Here is a 17381-nt window from a genome sequence, read left to right on the forward strand (position 1 = left end):
TCCTTCCCTCTTTGCCTCCGAGGATTGAGTGTTAGCTGTCAGGCAGTGCCAGTGAGGAGCCTGACTCTCCAGGTGGCAGAGGGTTAAATTCATATAGGACAGTCCTGTAAGAGCCAAAGGGGATCTTCTACATTTGATATAATTTTGTTGATTATCTTTGGCAGCAAGTCAGTCTCCAACCTGCCTTTGTGGACCAATACAGAAAGCCTTGGGGACATCCTCATTCCTCTGCTGTCGCTCTTCTATCCCTTTCCTTCACGCCTCTTAGCTTTTCATTTCAATCGCACGTCTTCTTGAACACGGCACTTAAGGGTGTCAGTGTCACTCCCAAAAACCAGCTTGTGAAAAGCAAGAGCCTCAAATAGACAATACACTCAAAAGCAAAGTACAAAAATGTTTTTGTGAGTATGGATTAGTCTTTACAAACCAAGAAAAAAAGACTCAGGTGAGGTGAATTTGTGGGGATATTATATATTTACTGGTCCACAACTGTTAGCACTGTAATACTAAAACTAATAGTTAAAATTCATTTGGTTGTAAAATCTCAAACATTCTATTCTGTTCGTAAAGCTAATTTCCAAGTTGTGCATCTCTATGTCATTTGAGTCATGCTTCTCTCATTTCTAGCTTTAAGAGAGTTCTGATGAAGAGAGATCAATTTAATTCTCAGGAATATAATATGCAAATTGTGTTTATATGTAGATTTCCCCCTAAGAACAAACTCCAAAGACCCTCCTTTTCTTCCTCCGTCTGACTCCCTCAGTCTTCTCTCTCTGCACATCTCTCGCTCCCTGACAGCAGCCTCAGCTAAGCACTTCAGGTATCGCTAATGTGATTACGACAGAAAAAACTTGCCAAGTACAAAATATTTAATGAATGATAAAAGATGCACACGGGTCAGCCACAATAGGAGGGAAAGAATGAAAAAGAGCAGAATAGGGTGAAGAAGAGGGCAAGGGAGAGAGTGTGTGAGAGAAGCAGAGGTAGAGAGAAAGAGAGCGAGACAGAGAGAATTGCTGAGGATAGAGCTAAAAGTGGAACAAGGCACAATAAATGTTGCATTCATTGCTTTTTAATACAAAAAAAGTCGCTTTATAACAGAACAATGTCAGAACGTTCTTCCAGAAAAGTCTGTCTTTCATTTCATCTCCCATGAATAAATCTTTAATTTCTTTTTCCATTCTTTTCAGAACTCCTTTGGGACCAGATAGAAAGAAAATAGAGATTGGCTTTATTTGAACACTCTCGCAAAAAAGTATGTTAAGTTATATAAAGTATTACGAATGTGTTCATCCATTTGCCTATTTATTATATTGCTTTCTGGGAGTGAAGTGATTGTTTGCCCCCCAGTATCATACTGTATATTCCTATTTAACCTCTTACCTGACATAATGGGATCACGCTAATTCCACACAATAGAAAAGCATGATACTGTGTTAGTCAACCAGCTAAATGAATAAAAGTAGAATTGGTAGAGGTAGCAGGTGTAAAGTATTTACTAAGATGTAAGCTGTCAAAAATGCGTGAAAGTAAAAAGCATACAAACAAACAAAAAAAAAGCCGTCATCCTGTCTGTCAACAAGCGAAAACAAGCCTTCCTGGGTGATTCCCATTTTAAGATTGCACAACATTTTGTCCGCTGAACGCTGCCGAGGAGAGCCAGACCACTGGAGAGGTAGATGACAGCTGAGGCTTGTGGGAAACACCTGGTTGCAGATGAGAGGAGAAAAAAAAAAAAAAAAACCCAAAACACTTTTTCTCAACCCAGAAGACTGTTCAAGTGAGCAGCGGGGAATACAGAGTTCACACAGCCATGATGGGGGAATGAAAAAGAGAGAGAGAGGACTAAAGAGAAGAAAGGCCTGTCAGGAAGCATTGATGTGTAACCTCTTCCAGCCTGTCTCCCTCCACATCCCTCTCAATTCAATTCAATTCAATTTGCTTTATTGGCATGAAAGTTTACAAACAATGTTGTTGTTGTGTGTGTGTGTGTGTGTGTGTGTGTGCATCCGCACATGTGTATGTGCGTATGTGTTGGTCTCTCTCTCTCTCTCTCTCTGCTCTCCTGTCTCACTCTTCACTCCTGCTTTCCTCCTCTCTCCATACGATGTCACTTCTGTATCTTTTGCATCTTTTTGCTTTCTCTCTTTCTCTCTCTCTCTCTCTCTCTCTCTCTCTCTCTCTCTCTCTCTCTCTCTCTCTGGCTGTCAGGTCTTCGGGGTCGTCAGGACGAACCAAGCCCAGCCCTGATCTAATTACTGCCAATCAAACTGAGAGGGAGGAGACAGGAGGAGAGAACGTGGGAAGCTAAGCGCCTTCCAACCCTAAAGACCTGCCAGTCAGACAGAGATGAGAGCGAGAGAGAGAGATAGAGAGAGAGAGAGAGGGGGCGGTACCTGAAAATTAAAACAAGATCCATGCAAACTGACAGTAAACTGATCAAACTGTAGCGAGGTAAAAGAGCAACAGCAACAAGGCAGGGAGACGCACTAATAAGCCACAAAACGGCTTCATTTCACAAGCTGTTAAAGACACAGCTTTACCGTCACACATAGAGCACTCTACTCTTTCGACATCACTTTTCAGATGAAGAAGTGCACCATCATGACTTTATGGTTCTACTTGGGTCTCAATCCCTGCCACATCATCAGAACCCGGCCACCTCCGGCAGTCATAAAACAAAGACAAAGCGCTCATTCTGCAAGCTTTAATGGACTTGGTCAGCTTAACCTCCTGGCTCGGGATCAACTAAGAATTTAAAATCAGCCAAAAGTGATTAAATATCCATACCTTCCAATCGGCATTTCATTCGAAATGACAGCACAACGTATGCCTCCGCTGGCGGGTGCTTTAAGGGAGTCACAAGGCTTTTTTTTTTTAAAAATGCATACAATGTTTTCTTAAAGAGACTGAATGAGAGGATTTAGCTGTGAGATCTTGTGTGTTCTGCTGTCAAATGGTTCTTTGTGTTGTTCAGGAGGGATCACCATCCTAATAATTCAGCAGGAGGGGTTTGTGTGTCACCTTTCCCTGTCTGCCTGAATATGCATTTGACCAGCCTGGACAACCGCCAAATCTCTGCTCTCCCGTCTTTCTCACTAACTGGTGTTGTATCATGTGTGGCTGCCCTTCCCATGACTTTTATCACCTCGAGGGAGGGGAGGAAAGAGGAGGGATGATGGAGGGAGGCAGGATGGAAAGCGAGATGCATGTTATGTTTCTTCTGAGTTACAGTCAGCGAATGAAAAAGATATAGGATGCCTAATGGCCCCTGATGCAGTGCACTTAAAAGCTCAGGCATCTGTAACTCCAGGCTCACACACAGACAGAGAGAGAGGGAGAGGCAGGGAGAGGGAGAGACATAGAGAACTGTTGGAGGTAAAAGTAAGGGGTACAAGAGTCAAGGGCAAAGTATCAGACATAGTCAAAGTGGATGAGAAGGGGTGTGTGTGTGTGTGTGTGTGTGTGTGTGTCTAGAAGCTAGGTAGGTCAATACAACTCAGCCCAGTGAAGTGTAACCTCATATCACCTCCCCTTGACTGAGCAGCATATCTGCTGTGGAGAGAGGCTGCTAAATCTCTGAGGTATTCCCTTTTGAAAAGGTAATTAAGCTGTTAGGTATTGCACCCTGGAAGGTCGTTCCAAGCCAAATCCCACAGTAGATTAACATGGCATCACTGGACATTACTCATTTGCCTCCAAAAGAGAACATTCTAAATTAGTCCATGTGGACTATTTCGCTGTGTAGGGCGTTTTGTAGAAGTTCGATTTGACCTTTATAACCTTGGCGCCAACTTCAATGTGTGCGCGTGTGTGTGTGTATGTGTGTGTGTTTTCTCTTGCATGGAGGATGAGGAAGTGGTCTAGCTAAGCCAAGATATTTCAGGCACCATACAGAGGGCACCATGGTGTATTTCAGCAGCATGATATTGGCATCAGCCCCCTTCCCACCGAGCACCTCTTATTCAACTCAAAGATAAAATTTCTATTTGCAGCCCAAGTTATATATGAAAGAGGAGAGAAAGAAAAAAACCCAATCATCCACATTCCTCTGTAATCTGCAAGGGGCCAAAACTTCATCTTGCAGTGATTTCGTGCCTATATAACACATTAAACCTGAACCTAAATATAGCATCTAACAGACCAACATGTGCTGCTAACTCCCACTACGTCTAGTACATCTACCAATGATCCAGATTTGCTGCTCCTATAATATGCTGGTGGTAAAGCAATAGGGTATTTACCACTCTTCCACTCCGCAGACCTGGTCCTAACCCCAGGAATGAGCCATGAAATTACTCCATTTTGAAAGAGCAGGGGGAAAGAGCGGAATCTGGTTGCAGCTGAAAATATAAATATAAAACTCAGGACCCCGGGGGCTTTTCCCATGATGCATTGCAGTCCATTATCCACTCTGACATGAGACATTGTTGCAAAGGCTGCGGCTGAGGTTTACCGTTCACAAGCTATCAGTGTCACAGGAACACAAAGATAGGAAAACAGGGGAAAACAATGACCATCCACAATGCAGACTGACTGAGGACATCAACACGTCAACTTTCTCATCGGCACGTGCGTGCGCTTGCATGCTCATGCATATGTGAATGTGACTAACACTCGTAATGCCTACATGAGGACTCGCATCTGTATAACGCCTGTCAGCTTTTGTTTAGGCCAGTGGATCTGAATAAAGCCACAAAATGTATGTATGTGTGCAAACACGGCCCATGTGGAGGCTGAATTCAGGATTCAAACTGCAGGGCAACAATGGCTCACAATGCAAGTCAGAGCGCAGGTGGAGTTGGCATTTCAGTTATAACTCTGCCTGTCGCTGTAGTAGTCCATCTGCACCCTGAGAGCAGAGAGCACAGTGCAGGAAAGGCCAGTATGAGAAATGCCAGGCCGACCTTGGCTGCCTCTCTTTAGGCGGTGCTGTGTGTGTAAAGACTGGAAGGTCCAGTGTTGAGGAAAGGATGGCTTTTATTCCTGCTGTCACTCTCCTCTAGGGCTGCCTCCGCCTCCACCACACTTCCACAGAGACAGACAGACCTATTGATTATCCCTCACTGTGTCAGAGAACATACAATTACAGATCACTTTAGATAACACGCACATGTACGCACACACACACACACATAGACACAGACACAATCCGATAGCTGTGGGTAACTCCTCCACCCTAGGCCGCTGGCTGTCATATCCACCCAGTCTCACAGGCACTCACTACATGTTTCACATGAGAGGATAAAAAGGAAGAATGACACAGATGAAGGGATAGGATACAAGGGTCTGACATGGTCTTGCCCTCCTAAGAGGATGAAGGGGTGAAGGCCAGGGTAAAAGAAGGAATAGAAGGACAGAGGAATAAGGCGGATGACAAGTGAGAGAAGAGAGAATACACAGAAAATTAAGCGTCAGAGCAGAGAGGGATAAATTGCATGAGGAGATGAAGGGAAAGACAGTGCTGAGGAGATGAGGAGGTCATGGTAGGGAGCATACCCCCCACCCCCCCACCCCCCGCCTGTTTCACCGCAAAGCCCTCACAGCTCTTATATGATGACATGCGGGGACGGATTAAATCTCAATGACAATCGATAATTCAGGGCCGCCCTGGAACGAATGTCAACGGAGAAGCGGGGAGAGGGAGGATGAGGAAGAGGAGAAGGAGAGGGGATGGGATGGAGTAATGGGATGGGAGGGGACAGACAAGATCACTCATGGTTCTCTAAACAATACATTTCACCAGCAGACGTAAGGTAAGCCAAATCTCTACATGTACTGCAACCAAAACTGCAACAGATCCCTCTCCTGCATTTGCATGAGACAAAACAGGGGCAATGCAGTGGGGAATACCATGGCTTATGAATTTTATCCAATCATCCAATTCACACATGGATGCCAATTAAGAATTTGAATTTAATTTCTTGAGGCACACAATGTTGGGGAATTAGGGATTGTTCAAACTACAGAATCCACATCTAGTAATCTAACCAGTCCCAGCCTGACACTGCTGCTCCCATCCACATATGGATGACCAACACAAGCTCTAATTAGCTCTACTTGCGTAATGAAACCGTTGCATAATCATAGTGGAGCTGTATATAAAAAGCATCAGTGTCTTTACAATGAGGAAATTAAGTGCCTGAGGTCTTCAGTGGTAATATATGAGTGGGTGTGTGTGTGTGTGCATACATCAAACATCTCTTTGCATTTGCATGATCTTGTATAAGATATATTATATTAATATTGTTGGTTGGTTGGTGTGGTGTTCAGATGATCACTCAACCACTAGGCTGTTATCATTCATAGCTCATGAACCTGTGACAGATCCATCCAAATTAGTCATGCTAGGACTTTGTAATGGATCAAGACATCAGATGAGATAAAGCGCGGAATGGGGAAATTGCATTAAAAGGTCAAGCAGGCAGAGCATAACTTAATGCATGTTTAAACGCTTTTAATTCACATAGCAGTGGTATCCACAAGCAGACATTAAAAAGGTTACACTAAATTGTATCCTGTCTGATTGGTTGAATAATTTGATATTGTGAAAGGTCACATAAAAGAGAGAAAAGAGAGATGCAGTGTAAAATTATTGAACGTGGCGTCCTCTCCTAAAGTTTTCTCTTTGGAACTGCAGATTCATGATTCAACAATTAGGATGTTTCAATCCCTATGGTAAAAATGGAGAGAACGTGTCATTGTAGCTGTCACATAATTGTAGCACACTATTCTTCAGTTTCCAACTCTCAATACACAGTATTGATCTAAAATGTCTTAACAGATTGTCTGTCCTAAAGAGAGTCCTCCACTGTATTGCACTAAAGCATTGAAAATGATGAATAGAAGCACATAATTTCTCAGCTCTGACAAGATTGGCTTTTTAAGTTTTCAATGCTTGTTTATTTTGCTCCTGAATGGCAAAACGTTCTGTCTGATTGGATTAATTATTATGTTTGGGTACATAGCAACATATTAGAGCTCAGAAACAGAAACATGCTGGTTCCATTTTAACTGAGTGCCAAAACAACCCTAGCAAAGCCACACGTTCAGCACCCTTGCCTTCAGGAAATAGGGTACCACAGAAACAACATCTATGCTTATTTCATTTCAAATTAAATAGAAGCCAATCCTTTAGAACCAAGAGCCATAAGCCAGATGGTCAGTAAATGAACTCTCAAGTGAGCAAGCAAACAAGAATTACTGTGCTAAATGATTCTAAGCTGGAATCAAACCAGTACGGTACTGAACATCCTGGTTTCTCGGGTTGACGACACAAATACCTTCAGTGATGGCCTGCAAGGCCGTCCGGCAAGGATCCACCACACTCTGTCTGCTGATCATGGAGGAACTAGCTCCAACGCTTTAGAGCTCTTTACATTTTTCCAGAAGGAGACGACTGTGATCCGTGTGGGTTATAGCTGCCAGAGTGGACAGAGAGCAGTCATACAGAGGAACACTGTGTAGAACTGTGTAGAACTGCACGGTCAGTTCTCCAAAACACACACACACACACACACACACACACACACACACAGCAGCATGCGGTGATGAAAATGCACTACAGTTCATTGTGATAGTCGCATGTGGTCTGTAAATCGATATGGCGCTCTCCTGCTTTGCCCTGGTAAAGAGAATGGGATGTGGAGCGGTCCAGCAGTCAATACTTTATTGAGTGTCCTTAAGCCCTGACCATCACAAAAGTACCCTACTTTGTGTGTGTGCATGTGTGCGTGTATGTGTGTGTGTGTGTGTGTGTGTGTTCATGCGTAAACAGTCAATGTTCATAGATCTCCTTATATATTGCTATATTATATTCTAAATGTCTGAGCGATGTAGCGTAGCAAAAATAACAACTGGTCAATAACAAACATGTAGACATACACACACACACACACGCACGCACACACACAAGCACAAAGGTTATTGAATACCAAGGGGTTTGCAAACAAAGAAGTGAAAAATGACCGTTGTGAGAGTTAGGTGATAATCTGCTCTACCCCATCCATGGATCCACACAAAGAGACCAGGATGAGGGGATAAAAGAAGATAAAGAGGAATGAAAAAGAGGAGGAAATAGGCTTATAGGATGGGTGGAGAGCTGGTAAAAAAAAAAAGATAAAAGTTAATGCACTGCAGAAGCTGAGAGGTAAACAGTGAGCGAGCGCAGGGGAGAGAGGCGGGAGAATGTGCCAATGAATTGGAGACAGAGATAGACGGGGGGAGAATGAAAATGGCAGACAGGGAGTTAGTTGTAGGTTCGTAAGCAGCATGAATGATTAGAAACAGCAACACGGCAGAGGTGTGTGTGAGGGTGGGGGGGTATTTCTGTCAGGCAACTAAAATATAACCCAGAGCTTTGAAGTTTGTGGAGTTTGTTGTGCTCCTCTGTGATGTGATCCAGGCTGCTGCCTCTAATCTCTCCCAGAGGGGAAAGAAAGGAGAGAAAGAAAGGAGAGAAAGAAAGGTGGATAAAAGATGCAAAAGTTGTGGCAGGGGGCCGCGCAAGGAAGCTTAGGTAACACTACTGGGACAGGTGAAGAGATGTCTGAGTGGAGAACTGCAGCGTTGCCATTGGCAGAAAACTAGAAAACAGACACGTACAAAATAACACGGTGCTATTTCTTCCACACATTCCACAGATCATTTCAACAAGCAACAGAAGTTGTAAGCCCGACTGTCTCTCCAGGCGTAAACTTTGCCAGCACTGTAGTCCTTTTAAAGTGTGCAGTTTGAGCTGAATTAACAAGGGGAAGCATGCGACGGAAACTTTTTATTTCTCAGCAGCTGCAGCAGCAGCAGCAGGTGTCTTCTGTGGCGGAGTGAATGGGATGCGTGCACAATACAGTCAGCCATGTTTGGTACAAGCCCTTGAGGAGCTTCCTTGTTTTCAGTCTAACAGCGAGACAAATTAGCTCACACCTGGGGGTGCTCCTCCATTCTGCCCCTCTTTCTATCTGGTTCCACTCTTCTCTCCCCCCTCATCCTACCTGTCTCTATGGGGTCTCTGTAGCATGCTGCGCTGATTGGGGGCCTTTCTCTCCAAGCTTAATTGCCATGTTATCAGCTCCACTCCTGCACTGCCACTTCGCCAGGGCCTTTCAGTAAGATGGACATGCCAATTACCTCTCCTCCACACACACACACATTCTCACTCACTCACACAGAGACACAGACACACACACACACACACTTTCCCGAGGCTCTCAGGGACCCAGGTAACACAGCAGACAGCAGTGGGCACAAAGCGGGCAGTTTGGGATAAAACAGGGAAGAGAATCAAAGCAAAGCGCTTTGTATCCTTATGCACACATACAGACAAATACACACACATCAATAAACATAAAGTCCCGGCAGGAGCTTCTTGTCCAGGCCAAAAGATCCCGAGGGAACCCTTCTACTTCCCTTTCCGTTACCCCCTCAATCCTCTACCCTGCAAACACACTCACACTGTCTTTCATTCTCCGCTCTCCTCCCCCTCTCTCTCCGTTTCTCATTTCTTCATGACTTCCTTGCCTTGCCTTTCCGACTAAACGCTGTAGCGAACAGACTATACTGTGTTTCTAGCCGTCGTCTGCAACTGAATTTCTCCTCCTATCCCAGTGGCAAGCCTGAGATTAATTCAAACCACATCATAAGCAGACAAATAACATTTACAGCTCATCGTCCCTCTGTGATACCATAAAGAAGTAGCGCCTAATGAATGTTTCTGTGGGTGTTTTTCAGCTGTGAATTAGATTGCCTACCAATCTCAGTGTTTCAACTTATTAGTGTAATTGGATTGGCTAGCATCCACAGCTACAATATGGAGCTCAGAAGTAACTCTCTTAAAAAAGAATAGCTAGTAAAGGTCAATGTAGCTAACTGATTCCTCTGTAGCAACTATATCATAGCAGCCCATCACTGTCAAGTTTTCATACTCTATTAGCAGTCTATTAGCAACGCCCCGAATGTTGACTTCTAATGATACCAGATGTTTCATAGACAGTATGGTAAAGTAGAGAATGCTTTGGGCTCCTCTCAGAAGCCTACCAATTAATTAACCTCAGTCTGTGTGTGTGTGTGTGTGTGTGTGCGTGTGTGTGGGTGTGTGTGTGTGTGTGTGTGTTTTGTGCGTGTGTATGAGTGTTTGCTTGTTAATGCTGACACTGCCACCTCTCATGATGTGTGCCACAGCTATTTCAGTAATTCTACTCCAACATCGCAGAGCCAAACCAGCTCTCTCGTTCTTTCTCTCTCTTCCACTTCACTGAACCATTTCCTTATTATCACCCAGCTACTCAGACATCACAGACAATCACACACACACGCACACACACACACACACACACACACACACCCACACACACACACACACACACACACACAAACTTAAACACACTCCAATTATCCCCCAGACACATCATGTTAACGATGGGGCATTAATAACACATGCGTGAGCGACCCTGCTTTCTCCCTCTCACACGCACACACACACACACATACGCATGCACACACACACACACACACACACACACACACACTCACATCCCCTCCGCCATCACATCCACTCATATTAATGCATTGGCTGATTGTGGGCCATTTTCACTTTAAATGAGAGAGGACAAGGGAGAAGAGCTTTATTATCCAACCCTCAATTATTTCACTTTCAGCCAAATTAGGTGCACTTCAGCCCCCACCCACCCTCATATCCCTTTACTGCAGGCAGTACAGTGACTGCTCTTTCCTCTCCGGTCACCCGGTTCAGAAAGTTTCAGCATTCAAAAGATCTGTCGCTGATCTGGCTACCCTCTTTGAGAAGCTGTTCTTCCATCTATTGAAGACACAGAGTTTCTTGCGAACTTAACACGTGACCAGAGTCGCTTTTCATTCCCTGACATCGCAGCTGAAAATCCTGTCTCTGTGCCACAGTCAGTGACTCAGCGTGCCAGTGCAAGCGTGTATGTGTGTGCACACGTGCGTGCATATAGTCTGATCTATGTGTGTGTAGATGTGCGTGTCTGTCTATGCGTGTGTGTGTGTGTGTGTGTGTGTGTGATCCTGCCAAGACCCACAGCATGCAGCGCACCAGCGACCTGATATGTAGGGCGAGACCGGAGCGCTGGGATGACAGCTTAGAGACCGCCCCCGCTAACTCTGAGTGACAGCCCTGCAACCTTGGCTGACTCCCGCGACAACAGTTTGGTCTTGCTCCTACCTAAACGTCTGTCATTCCAAGTTCGACGTAACATCTATTTCTGTGGCAAAACTCTAGAAAAGCATCAGGACAGGACTGGGGGACACGGCGAAGCCAGATGAAGTGGAATGAGAGGGAGTGGATGTTTTTTTAGGGCGATATATGGGGACTGACAAACTGATGGCTGCTTATCCCTTAAAGCAACTGTCAAGCTCTGCACAAGTCTGACAAAGCCCCAGGTGCTCATGCAGAGTCAAAAGATACATGGCTCTATCACGGCAAGATATTTCTGCCTTTCAATCCTACAGTCACTGTGGCCAGTAGAGCGCTTAGGCAACCACATCTCCCTGCCTCCATCTCCCACTCTTACAGGACAAATCCCTCCTAATCTATAGGATAAGGTACACCAGCAGCATGCTCTCAGAGGATTTCAGCAAAATCAGGTTAAAAGGGTGCAGGCAGTCAGGAGAGAGCAAGAGAGAGAGAGAGAGGGGGGGGGGGCAGAGAGAGAGAGAGAGAGAGACAGAGAGAGAGAGTCTTATTGTACTAAAAGGAGTGCACAGAGTCACGGCTAGTTTTCCAAATGGCAGATGACATAAGGAAGGACAAAACTAAAGGATCAAAACAACCACAAATACAAAGGAGGGGACGGGAAAAGAGACAAACAGATATCACAGAGAGAGAAAAGGAGAGGAGAGGTGGACAGAGAGAATCTAAGAGGAAGAGTAAACATTAATGCCAGAGCTGAGCTGAGACCCAAACAGATTAAAATAAAAATCCTTTATAATATCGACATCTTAAATATGATTTGTGGAAGTTGGATAACCGTGTCAGACAAGAGAGATTGACTGGCACATCTGCCTATTTGGCCTCAATCTGATGCTGAGAATGAATCCTTTAATGGGAAGACGGGAGGAATCACAGTAGGTATTGGCTTACATTTAGGCTTAAAGGGATTTCCTCTATTCAACCTTCAGGGCATTTTCTGGGTTACTACATTAAGAAAATCATTCTCATTTGTGGCTGGAGGCAGCAAATCAGATATATGCAGCCACACACACAGTAACTGTATGTCACATGAAACTACTCACAAACATCAATGTTGTTTGAATACATTATACATGTATACAGTATGTGTTTGCCATGGGCTTAATGTACAGACATGAAGGAGGCATTTCATGCTTGTGCCATATGGCTCTTTCATATCTCAGCCAGAGTCTCCCCTGGGCTCCGTGAGCGTGGGAGGGAAAAGGGAAAAGTTTGTCAAGTGAAAAACTCACATGTTCAATCAGTATGCATGGGATTTGTGGGACTGACGTGATTGGTGAGGGGCTTTTTTTAATGCCACTCCAGAGAGAGACCATAGGGGGATGAGAAGAGAGAGAGCGAAGGGGAGAGCGAGCGAGAACGGGAGAGAGGAACAACAAAACAGATCCAGTTGACTGCTTGAGAGAGAGAGAGACAGCTTTCGAAATATCCTCTGGTTTATGGTCTATTGTCCACACAGAGAGAGAGAGAGAAAGAGAGAGAGAGAGAGAGAGAGAGAGAGGGAGAGAGAGAGAGAGAGAGAGAGAGAGAGAGAGAGGGATAATGGAGAAGCATCAGAGGGTGAGATGGAGGTAAGAATAAAAAAAACACAGGAGTTTAGCGCGAAGTGCTGGGAAGAGAGGGAATGTGAAAAACAGAGAACAAATGCGGCAACAGTGTGAGAAAATGTGGGAAAGTGGGGAGGATGTTAGTTCCAGAGGTTAAAGTTAGAGAGCTGCATTTAAACAGCTACCCCCCCCCCCCCCCCCCCCGCACCCCTGCACCCCAACCCCCTCCCTCCCCACCTCGGCGGTGGAGCCGACACGCTGACACTTGGCTGCCTATTGACACGGTAAATTGAGGGCCCATTCGAGCTGCACTGTGACAGCCAGAGGAGGCCATACTCTCTGTCAGAGCTGTATATTCACAGGACACTATTACAGCCCACATCAGGGGACAGAGAAAGAGAGACAGAGAGGGAGAGACACAGAGAGAGAGCGAGAGAGTAGATTAGAGGGAGGGACAGAGAAGTATGAATGCAACTGAAGGTGAGCGGTGTGGAGGTAGGACGAATAAAAACAGTGTGAAATATAGGCTGGGGAGCAGCAAGAGAGAGGGAGCAGAGAGAAAGGGGAATAGCTTAAAGGCTGATAAGAGGGGAGGATAGACAGTTACCAAAATTGATTTCTATTTTTGGGAGGTGTATGACCGATGGGTGTCTAACACATGTTCATTTTCAAAGTCACACACACACACACACACACACATACACACACACACACACATATACTCAAATGCGTATCAGTTTTATATATGCATAAAAACCATCTTACATGCAGACCTAACTTGCCACAGATCATGGTGCTGGATTGCGGGTGGCAATGTAATTGCTTTTCGGGTGGATGAACGTGACTTGTGCTTCTGAGTGCGCCAGGATGTCTATCTTGTTAGGGTGTAGCTGAAGCCATTAGCCATTTGTTTTAATGGGCAATCTGCACCACAGGCCCCACTGACCCCCAGCACTTTGTAGGAGGGGCAGGCCGGCCTATTAACAAGGAGTGAAAAGCTCCGAGCTTAGCCTATCACACAAGGCCACACTTAATTAGACTGTTTGTTTAGCTGATTCTAATGGCGGGGATAGCGACCAGGGGAAAAGGTTGACGGCTGTCCTTGAGGCCGCAGACTGAAAGACATCTGGCCAAGGATGAGTTGGAGGACACGGGGATATTAGTGGAACGTGGCCTCATCGCGTTTGGTGCCATCTCATTTTCTCAGGACAGATGGTGATGATGGGGAGCAACAATAGACAATATTCATTATAGTCACATTGGATAAATGGTAAATTGTGTCATAACAATTCCACTGACATAATTATGATCTAAAATAACAATGCACGACTGCCCTATCTGAGGGGCGGAAACACATTGATTACATTGATTGGGTGTGTGCGTGTGTTTATGAAGGAAAGATACAGCGAGGGAGAGAGGGAGAGAGAGAGGGACAGAGATTGAGTTCATGTGTATTAAGTCGGTAAGTAACGGCAGTGTGGTACGTGAGGGATGCAACCCCTGTATGAAATTACACCTAATTAGTGTAAACCTTCAGAAAAATTAAATCTCTCTTTTTAATCGCTCTCCACCCTTTCAGCCCCTCTCCCTTGCTCCTTTTCCCTTTGCAGAAGGCTAATTAAAGGAGAGAAATTGGATATGGGCCTGTGCGCACTCTAAATCAGGCGGAGGAAGAGGAAGGAGGAAGGGAGGGAGGGAGGAAGGGAAGCCGGGAGGAGGGGTGAGAAAGTCGGACCCGGGACGAGGCCATCGGACCAGAACGGCGAGGCCTTGTCACTTCAGGAGAAATTAGCGGGACGGGAAGGTGGCATTGAGGGCGGACTGGATGAGACGGTTGAAGTGGGACGCCTAGAACGCAGCCTCCTCCCGCATAATTATCCCAATCCCAACCATGTCTTAACACAACTGCTCGCAGCACTTAAAAATGTCTGTCACTCCTGTCGCTGACACATGAACGCAGACACACACACGTATCCCAAAACTTTTCCCCCCGCTATTCTAGTGTGTGTTTAATATTGAACTAGACTCTCCTCTTTCAGCGCTTAATCAATGTGCGAGAGGCCCATGGGACCAGTGTGTAAATGTTTACCTACTGAATCATCCTCTTCCCCCCACCCCCGTCTCTAACTCAGAGGTCAAACTAGTCTGTCATGTGGATGGGCTAAGGACTACTGACACATCCATTAGAGTAATAGGTCATTCAGAATGTTTTCCTCAGTCAACACAGGCTCTCTACTGGATATCCGAGGGAGGGGAAAAAGATGGATGACCTGTTGCGGAGGAACTCATCTCTTTCTTTTTATTTATTCCTTTGTAAAGCATTTTGAAATTGATTTTTTAGATTACTATTACAGTGAGCAGTGCAGTGGTTAAAAGTGCACTAGCCTTGAGATATTATGCATGAGTTGCTGCTTAACGTGCCTATCAATTGAGGGAGTGATTTATGGGCACTTTTCCTTCCATTCTGGACCCTTTTCAGTAGATTTTTTGGAATTTCAGACACGTCACCATTCTTGACAAACACATTCTCTCTCCTCTCTCTCTCTATTTTGTCTTTATTCCGCTCTCTGTGCATCCTGTATCCAGGCCATATATCAGGCCAGTACAGCTGCAGAGCTGGGGTGGGTCACAGAGTTGATAATGGATGACAGAATGGTGTGTGTGTGTGTGTGTGTGTGTGTGTGTGTGTGTGTGTGTGTGTTTAAGAGGATTCTCCAGGCAACATAGCCAGACAAAACACCAGTCATAATGAATAACATTCACCCTGCTGTGAGAGAGTAGAGGATGATGATGGACAGGGGAAAGAGGTTAACAACTCTCTCTCTCTCTCTCTCTCTTTCTCTCTCTCTGTCTGTCTGTCTCTCTCTCTCTCTCTCTCTCTCTCTCTGTCTCACACAACCAAAATCCAGCTCAAGTGTAATCCCATTTCATTGTGACTGAGAGGGTTAAATCCAGAAGGAGACTATTACCATAGATATTACTTTACTACAGAAGCCAAAAACACATTTGCCTCCGACAGCAAAAGGCGGCAAATGGACAGTGTCTCCTGCAGGCAACGTCACACACGCCAGGAAAACAACAAAGGGTGTATTTGTCTGTGTAAAGCTAATACCCACCCGACTACCCCCCAACCCTACCACCCCCCACTGGGGTGCTGGCTCTGGCTCTCCTCCTGCTTCGTCTGCATGTTCACACACACAAACACAAACACACACATGCTCACACACAGACCGGAATCCTGTGGAAAAGCAGGAGGAGTGCCCCACTGGAAGAGGCATTATTACACAGTTGAATGAGCACACGACTGTGTGATTTGATCAGTCCAGAAAGTGTGTGTTGTGGCCGTGGGGGTTTTGAGGAAAGGGTTAGGCCTTTAGCCACGGTCTGCAGGGTTAACTGCTCCCAGGCTGTGCAAACGGCTAGATCAACACGGAACAACTAGTGGGAGGAGATGCAGCATACAACTGTTTGGAGAGGTTTTTGGAGAGGTCTCTAAAATGCTCTATATCCATTTTCTGACAATTCTATCCTCAAAAACATAACTATTGTGTAAACAAACAAGAAACCCATAATATGCTTGACTCTCATGCCAGAAATAATTTAGTCGAAGTACACATCAGTTTTTTCGAGTGGTGAAGAACTCATCTCAGAACAATTAATTTACTTCATTTTCTTTTCATTTGTGTGTCCTCCTAGGGAGAAAATCCTATTTGATCTACTGGAGACATCTAGCCTACACACATTTCTCCACATCTGTCCATCTTGAAGCAGGCAGTGGATAGACAGCGTCCACCCTGACTGTCTACCCAAAGGCACAGAGAGAAGCCGGGTTGAGGCTATAGATGGATAAAGGGGTTGTTTTTGGATTCCGACCCAGCTGCGTGCCTATCTCTGCTCTATGTGGGCCTGTCAGGTTGAGGGCGAACGTTTCTTGTTTCCGTGTGTGTGTGTGTGTGTGTGTGTGTGTGTGTGTGTGTGTGTGTGTGTGTGTGTGTGTATCAGCAGTATACGGATGGATGGAAGCCACCCTGGCATTCTCCGCACCAGCCAGTCTCTTTGAATATCCTGCCTGCTGGGCTTAGCCAGGCCTGCCTCTTGGAGTGGACACACACACACATACACACACACACCAACACACACACACACACACGCTCCTGGCTGGCTTCTGGGCTGCCCCATGCCTGTTCCTGGTGTGAAATAGGGGATGAGCCATGCTGCGCTTCTCTCTCTCTCTCTCTCTCTCTCTCTTTCTCTCTCTCTCTCTCTCTCTCTCGCGCTCTCTCTCTCCTGAAAAAAATCCCTGCTCCTGGATGATGTGCACTGGACAATACAGTGGCCCAGTAGCATCATTTGTATGGCTGCTTATCTCAGATATGACAATACAGCCAGATGTTAGGCGATTTAAGCAGGCGTCTGACAAATTTCAACCACTCTGAACAGCGAAACATGGAGAGAACATAATTATATGGCATGGCTCAGTGTGCGGCAGGCAACAAGCAAGAGAATGCGATTCTTTCTGCAATTTACATCAAGATGAGACAAAAATGTCTATTATCCCATCTAAAATGCAGCACACCCCTTGTATAATCGGTAGCGTCACAGGCCTGCGG

This window comes from Centroberyx affinis, unplaced genomic scaffold (genome assembly GCF_046629955.1).
Source record: "Centroberyx affinis isolate AG114_WGS23_722 - 3 ecotype Tasmania unplaced genomic scaffold, CSIRO-AGI_Caff_v1 ptg002477l_1, whole genome shotgun sequence".
Lineage (NCBI taxonomy): Eukaryota > Metazoa > Chordata > Actinopteri > Beryciformes > Berycidae > Centroberyx > Centroberyx affinis.